General features: G+C 36.5%; 1 pseudogene across 1 annotated transcript in view; it reads right to left on the bottom strand.

Moving 5' to 3' along the window:
• The window catches only part of LOC309659564 (14-3-3 protein eta-like), a 114,438-nt pseudogene extending 108,467 nt beyond the window's left edge, over positions 1 to 5,971 (bottom strand). Inside the window, exon 1 of the transcript XR_014268355.1 lies at positions 5,809 to 5,971. The product of XR_014268355.1 is annotated as a 14-3-3 protein eta-like (transcript). The remainder of the gene's footprint in view (positions 1 to 5,808) is intronic.
• Positions 5,972 to 19,364: the final 13,393 nt, after the last annotated feature.

The raw sequence follows: 19,364 nt of genomic DNA, 5'->3' as shown, positions 1-19,364 counted from the left end.
TCCACTCAATTTTGGATCCCTAGTAAAGGGAGTATTTTTTCTCTTAATCCCTGGAGACAATCAATAGGAGAGTATGTTCACAACTAAGCAAGTTGTGTTCTAGAAAATTCCTTTATATGGGGATGCCTTACATCACCAGGCTCAGTTTCTGAGAAAGAGTATACAGGACACACCAACAAATACACAGGCTTTATTTTGGGTAAGAGCTTCCAACCTGAGCCCTACAGGCCTTCTTTACTTTCCTGGTGATCTGAAAAGAATATGACCTCCTTATAATTCTGTCTTAATATATCTCACTGCTTCTTCATCTTTGATGTACAGGATTTCTACAGATGGAAGACATGCTTCTACTTAATACAGAAAGAGAGCAAGCAAGTGAAAGAATCCTGTCAGGACGGATAACTTTCACATTTTGTCTGTAACTATGATCTCTGTAACTATTTAGTCTTAGGCCTAGAGTTGAAGGAAATTAAGATTCATCACCAGTCTTTTTTGCCACTGTGTCTCCATTTATTTCTTGGGTGGCTGAAATTTACTCTTGAGCAGTTTTTCAAAATAACTCAAAGGCACTATATATGCTGAGTTCTTGCAGGTTTAGTTTGTTGCTTTTATTCTTACATGAGAATTTGGGTGGGTTTAAAATTGAGTTATAATCTCATTCTTTGAAAACACTGTAGGCATTACTCCGCTGTCTTCTAGTGTTCCTGTGGAACTTTTGGAGACTAGCTTGATGTTTTGCCATTTATCTGTATCTTGATTTTTATACTCGTACATTTAAAGGACTCTTTTATTACCTTTGAAGTCAAGTGATTTTACTACTCTATAATAAAATTGGATATTTTATATCCATTTTTTCCCTGGGATATGCTGTGTTCTTTCTATCTCTGGATTTATTATCTTTTTTTTTTAATTTCTGGAAAGCTTCTTCCCATTATATTTTAAAATAATTTTATGTGTCATATTTTGATTCTCACCTTTAGGGGAACCATTTATGTATATGTTCAATTCCATAGTAATTATTTTTTCTGTAGTCCTCTTTACTCTTTTTTTTCCCCAGTTTTATTGAGAAATAACTGACATATATGAGTGTGTGTTAGGTGTATAGCTTGATGGTTTGGTTTACAAATATTATGAAATGATTATCACAATAAGTTTAGTTAAGATCTATCATCTCATATAGATACAATAAAAAGAAATGAAAGAAGCATTTTTTAAATGTATAAATGCAAGAGACATGAAGATTTAACACCTCCACCTCCCCTTCCTCATCCTCTCTCCCAAATTTTATCATATTTTAAATTATATCAATAATTAGTGTTTCCATCATTATAACAGTGTAAATATTGTTCTCTGTAAAACCTCTTAGAATATTGTGATTACATATCCTTATTTTCTTAAATGGAAGTATTATTGACCTACTACACTAGTTAGTACCAGGTGCACAAAATAGTGATTTGATATTTCTGTACATTACAAAATGATCATGATAAGTCTAATTACCATCTGTCACCAACAAAGTTATTACAATATTATTGACTATATTCCCCATGCTGTACATTTTATCCCCATGACTCATTTATTTTGTACCCAGAAGTTTGTACCTCTTAATCTCCTCACCTATTTCTCTACTTCTCCAATTCCCCTCCTCCCTGGCAACCACCTATTTGTTCTCAGTATCTGAGTCCCTTTCTGTTTTGTTTTGCTTATTCATTTGTTTTGTTTTTTAGATTCCACATATAAGTGAAATCATATGGCATTTGTCTTTCTCTGTCTGACTTATTTTACTTAGCATAATACCCTCCAGGTCCATCCATGTTGTTACAAATGGCAGGATTTCATTATCTTTTATGTCTGAGAAATATTCCATTGTATATATGTACTACCACTTCTTTATCCATTCATCTACTGATGGACACTTTGGTCACTTCCATATCTTGGCTATTGTAAATAATGCGGCTATGGACATTGGGGTGCATTTATGTTTTTGAATTAGTGTTTTCATTTTTTTCAGATACCTACCCAGGAGTGGGGGGTCTCAGGCTGGTGCCAGTCTGCTGGTGGGAAGAGCCAGGTCCCTGAGCAGCTGGGTGCAAGGCCCAGGGGTTGCCGGGACTGATACTGGCCCACTGGTAGGTGGGTAAGCCTCCAGTGCTAATAGGATACAGGGAAGACTCCAGAATGGCACTTGTCAACACCAGTGTCTTTGTGTTAGAATGAGCTCCTCAAAATGGCTGCCACCAGTGTCTTTGTCCCCAGGGGGAGTTCCAGTTGCCTCCTGCCTCTCCAGGAGACTCTCCAAGATCAACAAGTAGGTTGGACCTGAAGTCTTTTCAAATTACTGGCTCTGTGCTGGGACCCGGAGGGTGTGAGATTTTCGCATGCGTCCTTTAAGAGCAGAGTCTCTGTTTCATACAGTCCTCTGGCTCTCCAGTATGCAAGCCCTACGGGCCTTCAAAGCCAGACATTATGGGGGCTCATCTTCCTGGTTCAGGACCCATCCAGCGGAGTAGCCTGATGTGGTGCTCAGACCCCTGACTCTTGGGAAGAACCTCTGCAGTTGCAATTATCCTCGCATTTGTGGGTTGCCTAACTGGGGGTATGGGTCTTGACTCGACTACGTTTCTGCCCTTCCTACACTTCTCCTTGTGGTTCCTTCCTTATATCTTTAATTGTGGAAAATCGTTTCTGCTAGCCTTCAGATTGTTCTCATTTATAGTTGCTCTGTAAATAGTGGTAATTTTGGTGTGCCCGTGGGAGGAGGTGAGCTCAGAGTCTGCCTACTCTGCCATCTTGGCCCAAGCGACTCTTCTTTAACTCTTTATTTCCATTTCCTTTTGCTTGCTGTTCTCAATGTTGCACTCCATGTTCCTTGAGCATTTTGTCCTGTGTGATTCTGCCAACGTAGCCTTCATCTCTGTGATGCTTTTACTTTCTATTCCACTACTTTCCTAAGCTCTTTTGGTTCATATTTCACTCCTTTGTTATATAGTCTCATGTTCTATAATCTTCTGTACCTTTTATTTGAGTAGTTGCTTTATATAGCTACCACTTCTTTAAGTGTTTTAAATTTATAGCAATATTTTTGGTCATCTGCTCTGTGGCAAGATTATTTTGGTGGGTGTTCTTTGCTATTTGCTTTTCCTATTCCTTTCCTCCTTCATGTGATGTCGTGTTTGGTAAGAACCAATGCTGATTAGTTTTTGACGGTGGCTTATTTTTGAGTGTGGTTCTCATTCTGCACCAGTTATTTATAGGAGGTTCATTATAGGACTGGACAGTTCATGGTGCTGTTGGGTAGCTCTTTTCGCCATCCAACATAAGTTAGCAGATGTGGGGCTGCCTTCATTTATATCATTATCTTTCTGCTCTACCTCACCAACTAAATGCTTATATGAAAATATGGCATGTCAGTGGAATTCTTTATTCAGTCTTACCCTGATTTTTTGTTGCCATATTAGTTCATGGAAGTTCCCACAGTTAGCCCACACATTCTCATGTTTCAGCTGAGAGATGTTGGCTTGTTACTCACTTTGGAAATTCTGCCAAGTTAGTCTGAGATCTGCAGCCACAGGCATCCATCGTCCCCTGTTTACCTCCCATTTTACCTTCTCTAAATTTGGAAGTCCTAACTCAGATCATTGTTATTCTGATTCACAGACGCATCTCCTCTGTTCATTAAAGTAAATTTTTTTAATGTTTCTTGTTCTCTTTATTTTCTAGGATAGTACCATCTTTTACACTAGAGGCATAAAAATGTGATTTTTAAAAACAACATTAAAGGATTATTCAAAAGCATTGGAAAACTTTTATAAATCTGAATTAGTTTTTCATTGTAAATAACACTATTTCTCCTCTTGAAAACATAAGACTTCTGTGATAGGAAATGCCACAAAGTATACTTACAGAATATAAGCTCCCATGTAATAAACCAAATCCATTTGTTCATTTAATAAAGAAAAATTACATCTAGGAAACTTTGAAGTGATTATGAAATTGAAACAAATTAAGAATCTAACGTAATCTTGACTAAAATGACTAACAATGGGAGAAACTTCTCAGTAATTAACTATGCTGGACTTAGACTTCCACAGTGCTTATAAAGATTCTTAGTTACAAAGGACTTTATTCTCATGTTGTAAAGATGCCCCACAAGTCTTATAACGGGATGGTGATAAATACTTACTTTTTGCAGAAAGTGAAACAAAGTGGATTTTTCCCTACCATCATCAGGGACACGTCCATGAGTAAAATCCTATTAAAAGAGTATTTGAAGCAGAAATATGTAAAGAGAAAAATGGAGAGGTTTTTAGAGATGAGCCTACGTTTTCAGAGGAAGAATTGTCTGCATTACAAGCGCCCTCATTACATTGTGAGGCTAAGCCTGTATGTGGGTTAGAGACTGTGCCTTCCAGGTTCCTGTGGTCAGAGTTCTGGTTTAGTTCAAATTCCTGCTCCTCCTACTGGGAAAGATGGGGCTGCCTACTTAAATGCTTATTGTACATTCAGAGGAGGTCACGAAACTGAAATATATTGTGTACTATGACATTAAAAAAATACCATAAATATGCTTGAAATTATTGTTTGGTTCCACTGTCCTATAATCAGGAACTACAATTTTACTGCACCAGTTTGGGGGTAACTATCTAGTTTTAAAGGGACCAGAAACATATTTGCTGAACTTAAAGTAAATGTTTGTAAAAAAAAAAAAAATCAGACACTTTTATAAAAAGAGATTCAATTTGACAGAATTTTCAAAATAAATCTTTGTTAGTTTTTACCCAGCGTTCAGTCCTCTTCATGGATATTAACACTTGTTTTGTGATTTTATTTTTTGTCCCTCCTAATTTTTATGCCATCTGAAATTTTACCACTCCATATTTTTCAGATTCAATATGTTACTTATGTTTTAGAAAGCTTACTAATATAACTTGCCTCCAATTGTCAGATACCTCTTCATTCTAAAAATACATTTTTTAGGCTATACAGTGGCTCAATAATGCTTTTGATCAGATAGGGATTAAAAGGGACTAAGGGAGTTTCTATATTTAATAACAACAAAAGAGCTCCCAGCTATTTATATGTAAGGTCTATATATTTCAAGAATACTTTACCTTTCCTATCTTTTGAAGTTCATTTTTCCTGACCTTACTGTGACAAGATTTTATTTTCTATTTTTACTCCTTTGTAATCTGCCCTACTTTACCATGTTTTCTGGTCTGTACACTCCTCAGGTTCCTTTAATCAGTCTCAGCTATCACCCACAAGCCTAGAGGAGAATGTACCTGTCATTTATTTATACTTCTGTAGTGCTTAGTATAGTGCTAATTTAAAGAAAGTGCCTCATAGATATATATGTGTTTTTGATCACTTGATCATAGCTTTTCCAGGGATGGAAAGCCCTTAATGGGTTCATACTTATGATAACTTTTCATCTATCTATCTGTCTGTCTATCTATCTAGTCTATCAATGATTGCCTTCTCCTTTTTATCCCTCTCTACTTATAATTGTTTTTCCATCGTCTACCCAATTCTTTAGATAATTTGACCTCACCACAGCCTCATACAGTCTTCTTCTACAATCTCCTGAGACCAATTTTTGTTAAAAAAACTTATTTTTGATATGCTGTTGCTTCTTTTTCTGGTTTTATTCACTTTTTTTTTTTTTTACACCATAGCAGTCTTAGAGTAAAAATAAGTTTACAAATCCATACTTGTCTAAGAACTCTAGCCCCCTTCAGATTCCTCACATGTGCTCAGTGGATTGTTTTGAATGCCTTCGCATCCCTTTTCTCCTTTTCCTCTTTTTACCTCTACGGGTGGTGGTGATAGCTCCTCTTGCTGCTGACTCCAAAGCAGCAACTTTGCCGACCATGCCCACTAAAGATTCTGCTGCTGTTCCAGGTCTTTCGTGAGAATACCGAAGCTCCATGCGAAGGATCCTGCTGTGCGTGCTAACTGCACTTTCTTGCATCCCCGACCAGCAATTTCCTATTGTTGCTGCAGTAATTAGCCTGATCTCCCATTGCTGCAGAAACTAGAACCATTATGGTGAACACCTTGTACTTGCAGTTTGGTTTTTACCCTTTTAGGTTTTACTTTCTCTTTTATTGCAACTCCTTAGCCCTAGAAACCAGGCAATAGCCTGTAGAGTTTGGTCTGGCTTAAAGGACAAATGGAGTAATAATAATCAGGCTATGCTCAGAACCACCCTGGTAATTGCCCCATTTCCAGTTTATTTCCTTGTCAGAATGTAAATATACTGAAAGACTAATGGCTTAAATGTAATTCTCTCTTTAAAAAAAAAACCCTACTATTGAAGCAACAAGAAGTTATAGAAATCAGAAATTTACCATTCAGTTCTCAGAACAAATGATAAAGCATCATTTTCCCCAATTATTTTTCTATATGCACTTCCCTTTTATTTAGAATATAGGATAAGAGTCAAAGCATTTACCTCCTTTGAGGTTCATCTGTACTTAATATAAAACTCTGAAAATAGGGAATCTGTTACATATGGTGATGCTGACCTTTACTCTTAGATGCAGATGCTTATTTGAAAAGCATTAATATGAACAAAGCATTTCCATATGTTTATTGCTTTAGTCTATTAGTTTAAAACAATCATGGTTACTGGAGTGACATAAATGCCTTCACATATGTGAAAGAGAAAGTTGAAAAACTGTACTCCACTGATTGCAAGGTAGAGGGAAAGGAGAGGGAAAGTAACACACCTTTGTAAAGCAATTATACTCCAATGAAGATGTTAAAAATAACAGGAAGAGAATGCTGATCAAGTGGTCATAATACCATAAGTTGGGGAACATAAACCAAATTCCAAAGAAAGACATTTAATTCTCTCTTGTTTACTTTTCTTTAGGAATTAGATCATCATCTGCCTCAGGTTTCAATAAACAGTCACCCCTGGACAAATCAGAGTAAAGAAGAAAGATAATTTTCAGAGATTTTTTGCTTAAGTCCTCTAAGGTCACTGGTGCACCCAACACCTATGGAGACGGGATGCCAACTCTTTGAGTAGCGGCTTATGCCAATAGTTGTTACTGGTAGCAATGATTCCTAAGACGTGTAGGATCCAGGGGCAGTTATGGTTATGGACATAGTCTTTTAGATTTTTAACTATGTAATTACGGAATGTTACATTTCTATGCCTTTTGAGATCTCTAGTCAAATGTTTACTAAAAGTGTGGCACTTTACTAAAGTGTGTAGCTTAGGATGCTAATTCATAGGGAAATCATCAGGTATCTTCTGATCAAGATAGTTTGAAAAGTGCTGTGTTAAACAAAGTTAAGTGGATTTCTATGATTTCTTTATCATAGGGCTTTTCAGAGTTTTTATTATGCTAATGAATATATGAGTGACCAAGAGAAGGATTTTATGATTTAGGGGTTTGGGTCAGCTGCATGTAACAGAAACCCAATTACGCTGGCTTAACTAAAGGGAGATTTTTTTTTTTTTTTTCCCACATGAAAAGAAGCCCAGTGTAGGCAGTCCAGGGCTGTCTCAGTGGCTTCATTAAGTCATCATTTTCTGAGCTCCTTCTATTTTTCTGTTCAACCAATGTTATTGGGTGTTTTTCCACCTAAAGTTTTCAGGAAGAATCCTACATCTCCATGCATTGTATTACAATTGCTTTCCTAGGTGTCTCACCCAGTGGGTTTTTCCTTAAATTTCATGCCAGAACTAGATTATATGCTTTCAGGAAGTCTGAAGTCTGTGGAAGTGAGATTTTAAATCAGGAACATTGTCACTCTGCACCAAATCGGTATTCCACTGGTGAGGAAGTTGGGAAGAATGGATACTGGGAGGTAAAAAACAGTGTTTGTCATTAAGCATTACCTAACTTACGTTATTGATGTCCCCCTCTTCCAACTCCTTCCTTTTTTTTAACAGACTAACATATGGGATATACTGATTCTAGTCTCTTTAGATATACATTTTAAAAAACTAAAATGCAAATATGTAAGAAACTTGCTTAAGTCCACATGCTTCTATTAGTTTCATTTTTAGTACAAATATGGAAAATTTGAAGTGAATGTCCAAGAAAATAGCTAGTAATAAAAATATTTGTCTCAAAAAGTTCTAAAGCATTTCTTTGAGCTGTTACACTGTTAGTTACTTTAGGCCTCTCTTTATCCTGTTTCACAATTCAGAGTTTAAAAATTATCTTAGGATTTATCTTCATTTGCAAATTGAGAGGCTTAGTTATTGAGATCATCATAAAAAGGACCAATTTTAGAAACCCGAGCAGACATTTTTAATGTGGGTCATTTGTCTCTGATATCAATTTTATCTGATTACTTTATTGCATATGCATGCTACAAGTGACAGATAGCTTTAATATCACCATGATTAATAGAATATTTTTCTTAGGTTCTCCTGCAGAGAAAAGTGTCATGATGAAATATTGACAAAGTTCTTCCAAGAACAGCAAAATTATCATGATACTTCACAAAATCTTTAAAACTGAGACTGTACTTTCTCTGACTAAACAGGTAAGGTATTTTACAGCTGCAGGTTGAAATACTATACTTATTTTTTTAATGGAAAAATCATCTCATGAGATTTGTATATTCACCACAAAAGGGTCTTTCCAATGACTTTGGGCTCACGGACTTAGGTTGTCTTTGATTGAAAGAGATTAAATTTGTCAATAATATCAAATTTGAAAGTCAGTAACTTAGAAATATATATTAAAAACCACAATGCCTGGACTAAACTGAAAAAAAATGAATAATTAAAATCTGGAGAACATTCAGTAGAAACAAGTAGGGTATACTTTACATAAGGAAGAGAAAAAAATCTTGATAAAGAACATAAGATGGGTCATTTACAAATGTGTGTAAGTAGTGAAGGAAAAGTTCTTAGATGAAGGGAGATAGGCAGCAGTAATGTAGAAATATAGTACTTGTGTAGTATGTTGTTTTACTCAGTCTCTCCCTGACCTTGCCCTGGACTCCTGTAGGCACTGTATTTTTCTGTTGACATGGGGCACGTCACTAGTTTTGGCTAATGGAATATGAATAGATTTAGTATTGAACATGCTTGTGGGGATTGGCTGTGTTCCTCTGTGAGCATCTGCTTTCTGTCATGAGAACGGCACACCCCAGATAGCGGCTGTCCATTAGCCTGGTACTTAGAATGTGAACACATATAGAGCTAAGTCAAGACCAGCAGATCTGCAGCCGATTGCAGCCTTCATGTAAGGTGAGCAAGAAATAAACACTTGTTATTGTGAACCACTGAGATTTGGGGAATGTTTGTTGCAGCATCATAAGCTGACTAGTAAACCTGTCAGTAATACAGGGCTGGAATACTTTAACATGTAAACAGATGCACAATTGGTTAATCCTCCTTTTGCTCAGAGTTACCTAGATTGCCTCTGATACTGTTTCTTAATTTTTCTATGTAATTTGCCTTTATTCTCACAAGGAAAATATTAAGGAAAGTATACTTAGAAAGTGAAAGAACAAGTATTCTATAGAATCGTACACTCATATATTAAAAAAATATGTATTTATTGAGAGACAACTATTGCCAAGCTCTGTTCCACACACCAGAGAAGATAGCAGTGAACAAAAGTTGTTAAGTCCATGCTTTTTGGAAAGTTAAGTTCTAGTCAGTGGAGACAAATAATAAGTAAATTAATTTATCAGTGATCAGTGCTATGAAGAAAAACAAGGCAGGATATAGGAACCACAAGTGACCAGGGGCAAGAAGGACTCACTGAAGATGTAGTATTTGTACCAAGTGTCTAATGCAATGGATGAACCTGGGTTTTGTCATCAGTCAGAGCTGAGGCTGACCCACAGTTCCTGCACTAATTAGCTAGGTCACTGACTATAGCTAAGTTACCTTACCCTTCTGATCTTGGTTTTTTTGATAGTAAAATGGGAATTATAATATAAATGCCTTAGGCATATAGTAGAATTAATACACATTTAAAGCGATCAACACAATATTTAACACACAGTAAGTCTTCAATAATTGGCAGTTATCATTATAGGCATTAATAGCAAGGAATGGCCTAGGGCCATGGGAACAAGTGTTACTCTTACTGTGAGGTGGGATTGGGTGTGGCTTTAGTCATGTAGGGCCCACAAAAGGAGTTGCATAAGGTCTTAAAAAGAGTTTTTATGAGGTAACAGGGAAGGCAATCAAAAACCCCAAGTCTTCATGTCATGGAGTGGAGAACAGGGCACAGTAGTCAAGATCTGGGGCATATGAATCCAGAAGTCATGTAGCTCCAGGAGCCTGAGGAGGCATCCAGGACAAAGAGGGAGGAAACCCCATTTGGGGTTTAGCTGAATGAGATGCTGCTTCCACTGATTTTAGCTGCCTTTATTGGCCTAATCTACATGGATCGTTTAATAAACGCCCTCCTTCTCTAGCTTAGGACATCACTGTTCTAATTTATCTCTTTTCTCCTAAGTCATAGAATAAGAGAGTAAAAATGGCCACTAATTGGATTCAGAAGATCTGGATTCACATCTTGACTTTACAATTATCTTAGTTTTTTTTTTCCCTCTAAAATTACTTCATGTAATTCTATCAAGAATTAAGTAATAATAATGTATATTTAAAAACTTGTAAACTGAAAAAGCCCTATTCAAACATCTTTACTACCCAAGAATGAAAGTTCATTCACTTTTTCATTCAATCACTCACATCCTCACTCACTAAACACTGATGAACTGGGATAAAACATGATTCCTACTTTTAAAGATCTTTTAAGTGTGTGTTGGGGGGAACCCTGCCTAACATCTTTTATTATGAGCGAAAAAGAAAGCATGCTATGAGTGTAGCATGAAAGGATTAAGAATATTCCCTCCTCATTTTCTCCTTCTTTGGTACACAAAGTTTGGTTCCTTCTCCCCCTACACCCCTCCTCCCATTCCAAAGCAAGAGTAAATTTTAAACGGTAGAAGAAGATACTTGTGTGCAAACTTGAGGAACCAGTTTTTCTTCTTTCAGAGACTACGTAGATGGAGACTGGAGAAGTGGAAAGAGAAGAGTGGCAATGCACAAAGGAGAGGAGGATGGACAAGGGGAACCTCTTGTTCTTGTAATCCCCATGGAAATGCCAGCACGCAATAGTTCTAGGCATTTGTAAGATTCCTGAAGAGAGGGCGGGGATTTGGACACTGTATGTAGGAATAGAGGCAAGAAAGGAGAACAAGATTCCTTGAGTAAAAGTAGAACTGAACAGCCACTGAACAAACCATCACTTTTACACAAAATTCACTATCTTTTCTTTGAGAAGTATTTGCAAAGGCTTTTCTGTTACTCCTACCTAAATGTGTGTGTGTCTACATATACATTATTTTAAATGTGGGTATGCTAAAAATAAAAGTAAGTTTTAAATTTTGGTTTCTTTTCAAGAATCCTTTCACCAACCTGAGAGACTTAGTGTAAAGAGGAATGATTACTTAAACTTTTTGCTTTAAGTATTTCCCAAGATTGTTACAATTTATATAGACAGCTTCTTTCCGAGACACAAGTTTAGACAACAGAGTATCAGTTGTATAATATTAACAACTAGAAAATACATTTTCTAAAAAGGAGCTTGGTTAATAAATCATAAACATAATTGCCTCTGTGTGGATTAAACCCAAGTAATAACTCTCCCCCCAATCTATCTTCTGGACATCTCCCACACTTCCAGCTGCTTGCAGGGAATTCACATTCAGGGATCCCACTAGGTAGCAAACATTTAATTTGTTTTAAGCTGAATTCATTTCTCTTCCAAAACTTGATCCTTATTCTGGGCTTTCTCAGAAACTTATACTCAAAACCTTAGAATTATTTTTAATTAGCGTCTTTCTCTTTTCACCCATGACTAGTATCCTCATCTCATTCTACTTGGAGTACGCGGTGTTACGGGAGTCCCTCCCTAGGTTCTGATAACATAATGCTATGGCATTACTCATCTCTCTTGGGAAGAATATGGTATTAATAAGTTATGACTAATAACCAAGTTGCAAAACGACCTGTGCCCTTTTCCCATTCGTTTCCCACAAGATAAGTTATACATACTGTAACAAGAATAGAAGATAAATTACACATATTGCAAATTCCTGTGAGAAATATCTCTTCGTCTAGTCAATTATATATATTTGCTACTTGAAGTTTATTTGAGAGAATAGAAAAGAAAAACCTCCTTTTTTGGAATGCAAATGAGGTTAAGGATGTTGCGATTTGATGTCATCATTGAACCTGCCTCAGATGAACTAAGAACTGAAACTGGATGTCACTTGAGGTCCTTGGTTTCTGCTCCAGGGAAGGTAATAGAACAAGTGAGAATATATCTCCCTATTGAAATAATTGCTTGGTAATTCCACTGAAGCCTGTCTGTGGGATGTAGGCAAAGCTTTCTCTCTGTACTTGCTCAAAGACCAAGCCAGCCAGATGAGGTCAGGTATCCAGGCTGCTTGGAGTTGGAAGAAATAGCACATTTGCTGGAGGAATGTAAGCAGTGCATGTAATATCTGGTAATTGCTTAAGATTTCCTTGATTAGATAATAAAGAATAGTATAATATTTTGAATGGTCTCAGTGTCTCAATGTCATAAAACTTTTGTCCTATTGTAATGGAACTAAACAGAGTGAAGCCTAGCCAGAGAAATGTTAGACTCTAATTTTTTTTTTTTTTTTTTTTTAGACTCTAATTTTTGTAAGTCCTCAGACACTAAAAGTGTTCATAACCTTACCGTCTAAAAGCATCTATGACCATGGAAGCATTATATGTAAAGGAAATGTCATGGAGTTGCAGTTCTGAGCCCTGGGCTGCCTACCCAATGTCTCCATGTGGAGACATCTCAATCTTAACGTAGATAAGATAAAGATTTTTGATAGTGTTATTAATTAATAATTGGCATTCTTTATTTATCTTCCAGATATGATAGATGCTGAAGAGGTATATTAAAATCTCCCAGCATAAAGGTATTTTATCATTATCTCTTAAGAGATATTTCTAAAAGTTTTAAAAAATATGAGTATAGTTGCTATGTGTTGGCTTATGACAGCTATATTTGCTGCATAATTATGCCTTCTGTCATAACTTATCCTAGTTAGTTGCTTATCCTTATATTTCACCTGACTAACATTATCTGCAACTACTGATATTTTTTGCATTTATTATTTATTTATTTATTTATTATAGTAGGTCCTTCTTGATTGTATATTTTAAATATATCAGTGTGTACATGTCAATCCCAAACTCCCATGCATCTCTTTGACCATCCACATCTTTTCTAACTCTATCTATCACATTACATATATTTGTTGTAATAACAGATAACTTATTTTTAACACAATTTGACATCTTGTCCTTCTGTAAGAGACTTGAATTTATTTACATATAAAGTAATACACTTGATGTTACTTCTTTAATCTTTTTTCGTGTACTACTTATTTTCTTTATTTTATTTTTTAACATCTTTATTGGAGTATAATTGCTTTACATTGTTGTGTTAGTTTCTGCTATTTAATAGGGTGAATCAGCCATGTATACATATATCCCCACATCCCCTCCCTCTTGAGTCTCCCCACCACCCTCCCTATCCCACCCCTCTAGGTGGTCACAAAGCACCAAGCTGATCTCCCTGTGCTATGCGGCTGCTTCCCACTAGCTGTCTATTTTACATTTGGTAGTGTATATATGTCCATGCCACTCTCTCACTTCGTCCCAATTACACTCCCCCCTCCCCGTGTCCTCAAGTCCATTCTATACGTCTGCATCTTTATTCCTGTCCTGCCCCTAGGTTTTTCAGAACCTTTTTTTTTTTAAGATTCCATTTATATGTGTTAGCATACGGTATTTGTTTTTCTCTTTCTGACTTAACTTCACTCTGTATGACAGACTCTAGGTCCATCCACCTCACTACAAATAACTCAATTTTGTTTCCTTTTATGGCTGAGTAATATTCCATTGTATATATGTGCCACATCTTTATCCATTCCTCTGTCAATGTACACTTAGGTTGCTTCCATGTCCTGGCTATTGTAGATAGTGCTGCAATGAACATTGTGGTAGATGTCTCTTTTTGAATTATGGTTGTCTCAGGGTATATGCCCAGTAGTGGGATTGCTGGGTCATATGGTAGTTCTATTTTTAGTTTTTTAAGGAACCTCCATACTGTTCTCCATAGCGGTGTATCAATTTACATTCCCACCAACAGTTTAAGAAGGTTCCCTTTTCTCCACACCCTCTCCAGCATTTATTGTTTGTATATTTTTGGATGATGGCCATTCTGACGAGGGTGAGGTGATACCTCATTGTAGTTTTGATTTGCATTTCTCTAAGGATTAGTGATGTTGAGCATCCTTTCGTGTGTTTGTTGGCAATCTGTATATCTTCTTGGGAGAAATGTCTATTTGGGTCTTCTGCCCATTTTTGGATTGGGTTGTTTGTTCTTTTGATATTGAGCTGCATGAGCTGCTTGTAAATTTTGGAGATTAACCCTTTGTCAGTTGCTTCATTTGCAAATATTTTCTCCCATTCTGAGGGTTGTCTTTTCGTCTTGTTTATGGTTTCCTTTATTGTGCAAAAGCTTTTAAGTTTCATTAGGTCCCATTTCTTTGTTTTTATTTTTATTTCCATTTCTCTAGGAGGTGGGTCATGAAGGATCTTGCTGTGATTTATCTCATAGACTGTTCTGCCTAAGTTTTCCTCTAAGAGTTTGATAGTGTCTGGCATTGCATTTAGGTCTTTAATCCATTTTGAGCTTATTTTTGTGTATGGTGTTAGGGAGTGTTCTAATTTCATTCTTTTACATGTAGCTGTCCAGTTTTCCCAGCACCACTTATTGAAGAGGCTGTCTATTCTCCATTGTATACTCTTGCGTCCTTTATCAAAGGTAAGGTGACCATATGTGTATGGGTTTATCTCTTGGCTTTCTATCCTATTCCATTGATCTATATTTCTGTTTTTGTGCCAGTACCATACTGTGTTGATTACTATAGCTTTGTAGTATAGCCTAAAGTCAGGGAGCCTGATTCCTCCAGCTCCAGTTTTCTTTCTCAAGATCGCTTTGGCTATTCGGGGTCTTTTGTGTTTCCATACAAATTGTGAAATTTTTTGTTCTAGTTCTGTGAAAAATTCCAGTGGTAGTTTGATAGGGATTGCATTGAATGTGTAGATTGCTTTGGGTAGTATAGTCATTTTCACAATGTTGATTCTTCCAATCCAAGAACATGGTATAGCTCTCCATCTGTTTGTATCATATTTAATTTCTTTCATCAGTGTCTTATAGTTTTCTGCATATAGGTCTTTTGTCTCCTTAGGTAGGTTTATTCCGAGGTATTTTATTCTTTTTGTTGCAGTGGTAAATGGGAGTGTTACCTTAATTTCACTTTCAGATTTTTCATCATTAGTGTACAGGAATGCAAGAGATTTCTGTGCATTAATTTTGTATCCTGCTACTTTACCAAATTCATTGATTAGCTCTAGTAGTTTTCTGGTAGCATCTTTAGTATTCTCTATGTATAGTATCATGTCATCTGCAAACAGTGACAGTTTTACTTCTTTTCTGATTTGGATTCTTTTATTTCTTTTTCTTCTCTGATTGCTGTGGCTAAAACTTCCAAAACAATGTTGAATAATAGTGGTGAGAGTGGGCAACCTTGTCTTGCTCCTGATCTTAGTAGAAATGCTTTCAGTGTTTCATCATTGAGAACGATGTTGGCTGTGGGTTTGTCATATATGGCCTTTATTATGTTGAGGTAAGTTCCCTCTATGCCTACTTTCTGGAGAGTTTTTATCATAAATGGGTGTTGAATTTTGTCAAAAGGTTTTTCTGCATCTATTGAGATGATCATATGGTTTTTCTCCTTCAATTTGTTAATATGGTTTATCACATTGATTGATTTGCGTATATTGAAGAATCCTTGCATTCCTGAGATAAACCACACTTGGTCACTCTGTGTGATCCGTTTAATGTGCTGTTGGATTCTGTTTGCTAGTATTTTGTTGAGGATTTTTGCATCTGTGTTCATTAGTGATATTGGCCTGTAGTTTTCTTTTTTTGTGACATCTTTGTCTGGTTTTGGTATCAGGGTGACAGGGGCCTCGTAGAATGAGTATGGGAGTGTTCCTCTTTCTGCTATATTTTGGAAGAGTTTGAGAAGGATAGGTGTTAGCTCTTCTCTAAATGTTTGACAGAATTTGCCTGTGAAGCCATCTGGTCCTGGGCTTTTGTTTGTTGGAAGATTATTAATCACAGTTTCAATTTTAGTGCTTGTGATTGGTCGGTTTATATTTTCTATTTCTTCCTGGTTCAGTCCTGGAAGGTTGTGTTTTTCTAAGGATTTGTCCGTTTCTTCCAGGTTGTCCATTTTATTGGCATATAGTTGCTTGTAGTAATCTCTCATGATCCTTTGTATTTCTGCAGTGTCAGTTGTTACTTCTCCTTTTTCATTTCTAATTCTGTTGATTTGAGTCTTCTCCCTTTTTTTCTTGATAAGTCTGGCTAATGGTTTATCAGTTGTGTTTATCTTCTCAAAGACCAGCTTTTAGTTTTATTGATCTTTGCTATCATTTCCTTAATTTTTTTTTCATTTATTTCTGATCTGTTCTTTATGATTTCTTTCCTTTTGCTAACTTTGGGGTTTTTTTGTTCTTCTTTCTCTAATTGCTTTAGGTGTAAGGTTAGGTTGTTTATTTGAGATGTTTCTTGTTTCTTGAGGTAGGATTGTATTGCTATCAACTTCCCTCTTAGAACTGCTTTTGCTGCATCCCATAGGTTTTGGGTCATCGTGTTTTCATTGTCATTTGTTTCTAGGCAGTTTTTGATTTCCTCTTTGATTTCTTCAGTGATCTCTTGGTTATTTAGTAGCATATTGTTTAGCCTCCCCGTCTTTGTACTTTTTACAGATTTTTTCCTGTAATTGATATCTAGTGTCATAGTGTTGCAGTCGGAAAAGATACTTGATATGATTTCAATTTTCTTAAATTTACCAACACTTGATTTGTGACCCAAGATATGGTCTTATCCTGGAGAATGTACCATGAGCACTTGAGAAGAAAGTGTATTCTGTTGTTTTTGGATGGAATCTCCTATAAATATCAGTTAAGTCCATCTTGTTTACTGTGTCATTTAGGGTTGTGTTTCCTTATTTATTAAAGTCCCTCACTATGATTGTGTTACTGTTGATTTCCCCTTTTATGGCTATTAGCATTTGCCTTATGTATTGAGGTGCTCCTATGTTGAGTACATAAATATTTACAATTGTTATATCATCTTCTTGGATTGATCCCTTGATCATTATGTAGTGTCCTTCTTTGTCTCTTGTAATAGTCTTTGTTTTAAAGTCTATTTTGTCTGATATGAGAATTGCTACTCCAGCTTTCTTTGGATTTCCATTTGCATGGAATATCTTTTCCCAACCCCTCACTTTCAGTCTGTATGTGTCCCTAGGTCTGAAATGGTTCTCTTGTAGACAGCATATGTACAGGTCTTGATTTTGTATCCCTTCAGCCAATCTATCTCTTTTGGTTGGAGCATTTAATCCATTTACATTTAAGGTAATTATTGATATGTATTTTCCTATTACCATTTTCTTAATTGTTTTGGGTTTGTTATTGTAGGTCTTTTTTTCTCTTGTGTTTCCTACCTTTAGAAGTTCCTTTAGCATATGTTGTAAAGATGGTTTGGTGGTACTGAATTCTCTTAGCTTTTGCTTGTCTGTAAAAGTTTTAATTTCTCCATCAAATCTGAGTGAGATCCTTGCTGGGTAGAGTAATCTTAGTTGTAGGTTTTTCCCTTTCATCACTTTAAATATGTCCTGCCACTCCCTTCTGGCTGGCAGAGTTTCTGCTGAAAGATCAGCTGTTATCCTTATGAGGATTCCCTTGTATGTTATTTGTTTCTTTTCCCTTGCTGCTTTTAATATATTTTCTTTGTATTTAATTGTTGATAGTATTAATACGTGTCTTGGTGTGTTTCTCCTTGCATTCATCCTGTATGGGACTCTCTGAGCTTCCTGGAGTTGATTGAGTATTTCCTTTCCCACATTAGGAAAGTTTTCAACTATAATCTCTTCAAATATTTTCTCAGTCCCTTTCTTTTTCTGTTCTTCCAGGACCCCTATAATTCAATGTCAGTGTGTTTAATGTTGTCCCAGAGGTCTCTGAGACTGTCCTCAATTCTTTTCATTCTTTTTTCTTTATTCTGCTCTGCAGTAGTTATTTCTACTATTTTATCCTCCAGGTCACTTATCCATTCTTTTTCCTCAGTTATTCTGCTATTGATTCCTTCTAGAGAATTTTTAATTTCATTTATTTTGTTGTTCATCATTGTTTGTTCGCTCTTTAGTTCTTCTAGGTCCTTGTTAAACGTTTCTTGTATTTTCTCCATTCTATTTCCAAGATTTTGGCTTATCTTTACTATCATTACTCTGAATTCTTTTTCTGGTAGATTGCCTCTTTCCTCTTCATTTGTTTGGCCTGGTGGGTTTTTACCTTGCTCCTTCATCTGCTGCATATTTCTTTGTCTTATCATTTTGCTTAACTTACTGTGTTTGTGGTCTCCTTTTCGCAGGCTGCAGGTTCGTAGCTCCCGTTGATTTTGGTGTCTTCCCCAGTGAGTAAGGTTGGTTTCGTGGGTTGTGTCAGCTTCCTGGTGGAGGGGACTGGTGCCTGTGTTCTGGTGTATGAGGCTGCATCTTGTCTTTCTGGTGGGCAGGACCACATCTGGTGGTGTGTTTTGGGGTGTCTGTGAACTTATTATGATTTTAGGCAACCTCTCTGCTAATGGGTGTGGTTGTGTTCCTGTCTTGCTAGTTGTTTGGCCTGGGGTGTCCAGCACTGGAGCTTGTTGGTCGTTGAAAGGAGCTGGGTCTTAGCGTTGAGACTGAGATCTCTGGGAGAGCTCTCGCTGATTGATATTACATGGGGCCAGGAGGTCTCTGGTGGTCCAGTGTCCTGAACTCAGCTCTCCCACCTCAGAGGCTCAGGCCTGACAGCTGGCTGGAGCACCAACACCCTGCCAGCCACGCGGCTCAGAAGAAAAGGGAGAAAAGAAAGAGAAAGCAAGAAAGGCAATAAAATAAAATGAAGTTATTAAAATAAAAACAATTTTTTAAATATTATTAAAATAAAAAATAATAATAATAAAAAAAAAGGAGAAGGGAGCAACCAAACCAATAAACAAATCCACCAATGATAACAAGCGCTAAAAAACTAAGCTAAGATAAACATAAAAATCAGAAACTAGTCAGTCTCATACAGCAAACCCCAAGTCTGTAGTTGCCCCCGAAGTCCACCGCCTCAATTTTGGGTTGATTTGTTGTCTATTCAGGTATTCCACAGATGCAGGGTACATCATGTTGATTGTGGAGATTTAATCCAC

Source organism: Balaenoptera physalus, assembly GCF_965194825.1.
Source record: "Balaenoptera physalus genome assembly, chromosome: 4".
Taxonomy (NCBI): domain Eukaryota; kingdom Metazoa; phylum Chordata; class Mammalia; order Artiodactyla; family Balaenopteridae; genus Balaenoptera; species Balaenoptera physalus.
Note: the sequence above shows the minus strand (reverse complement) of the source record. Positions and strands in the feature narration are given on the sequence as shown.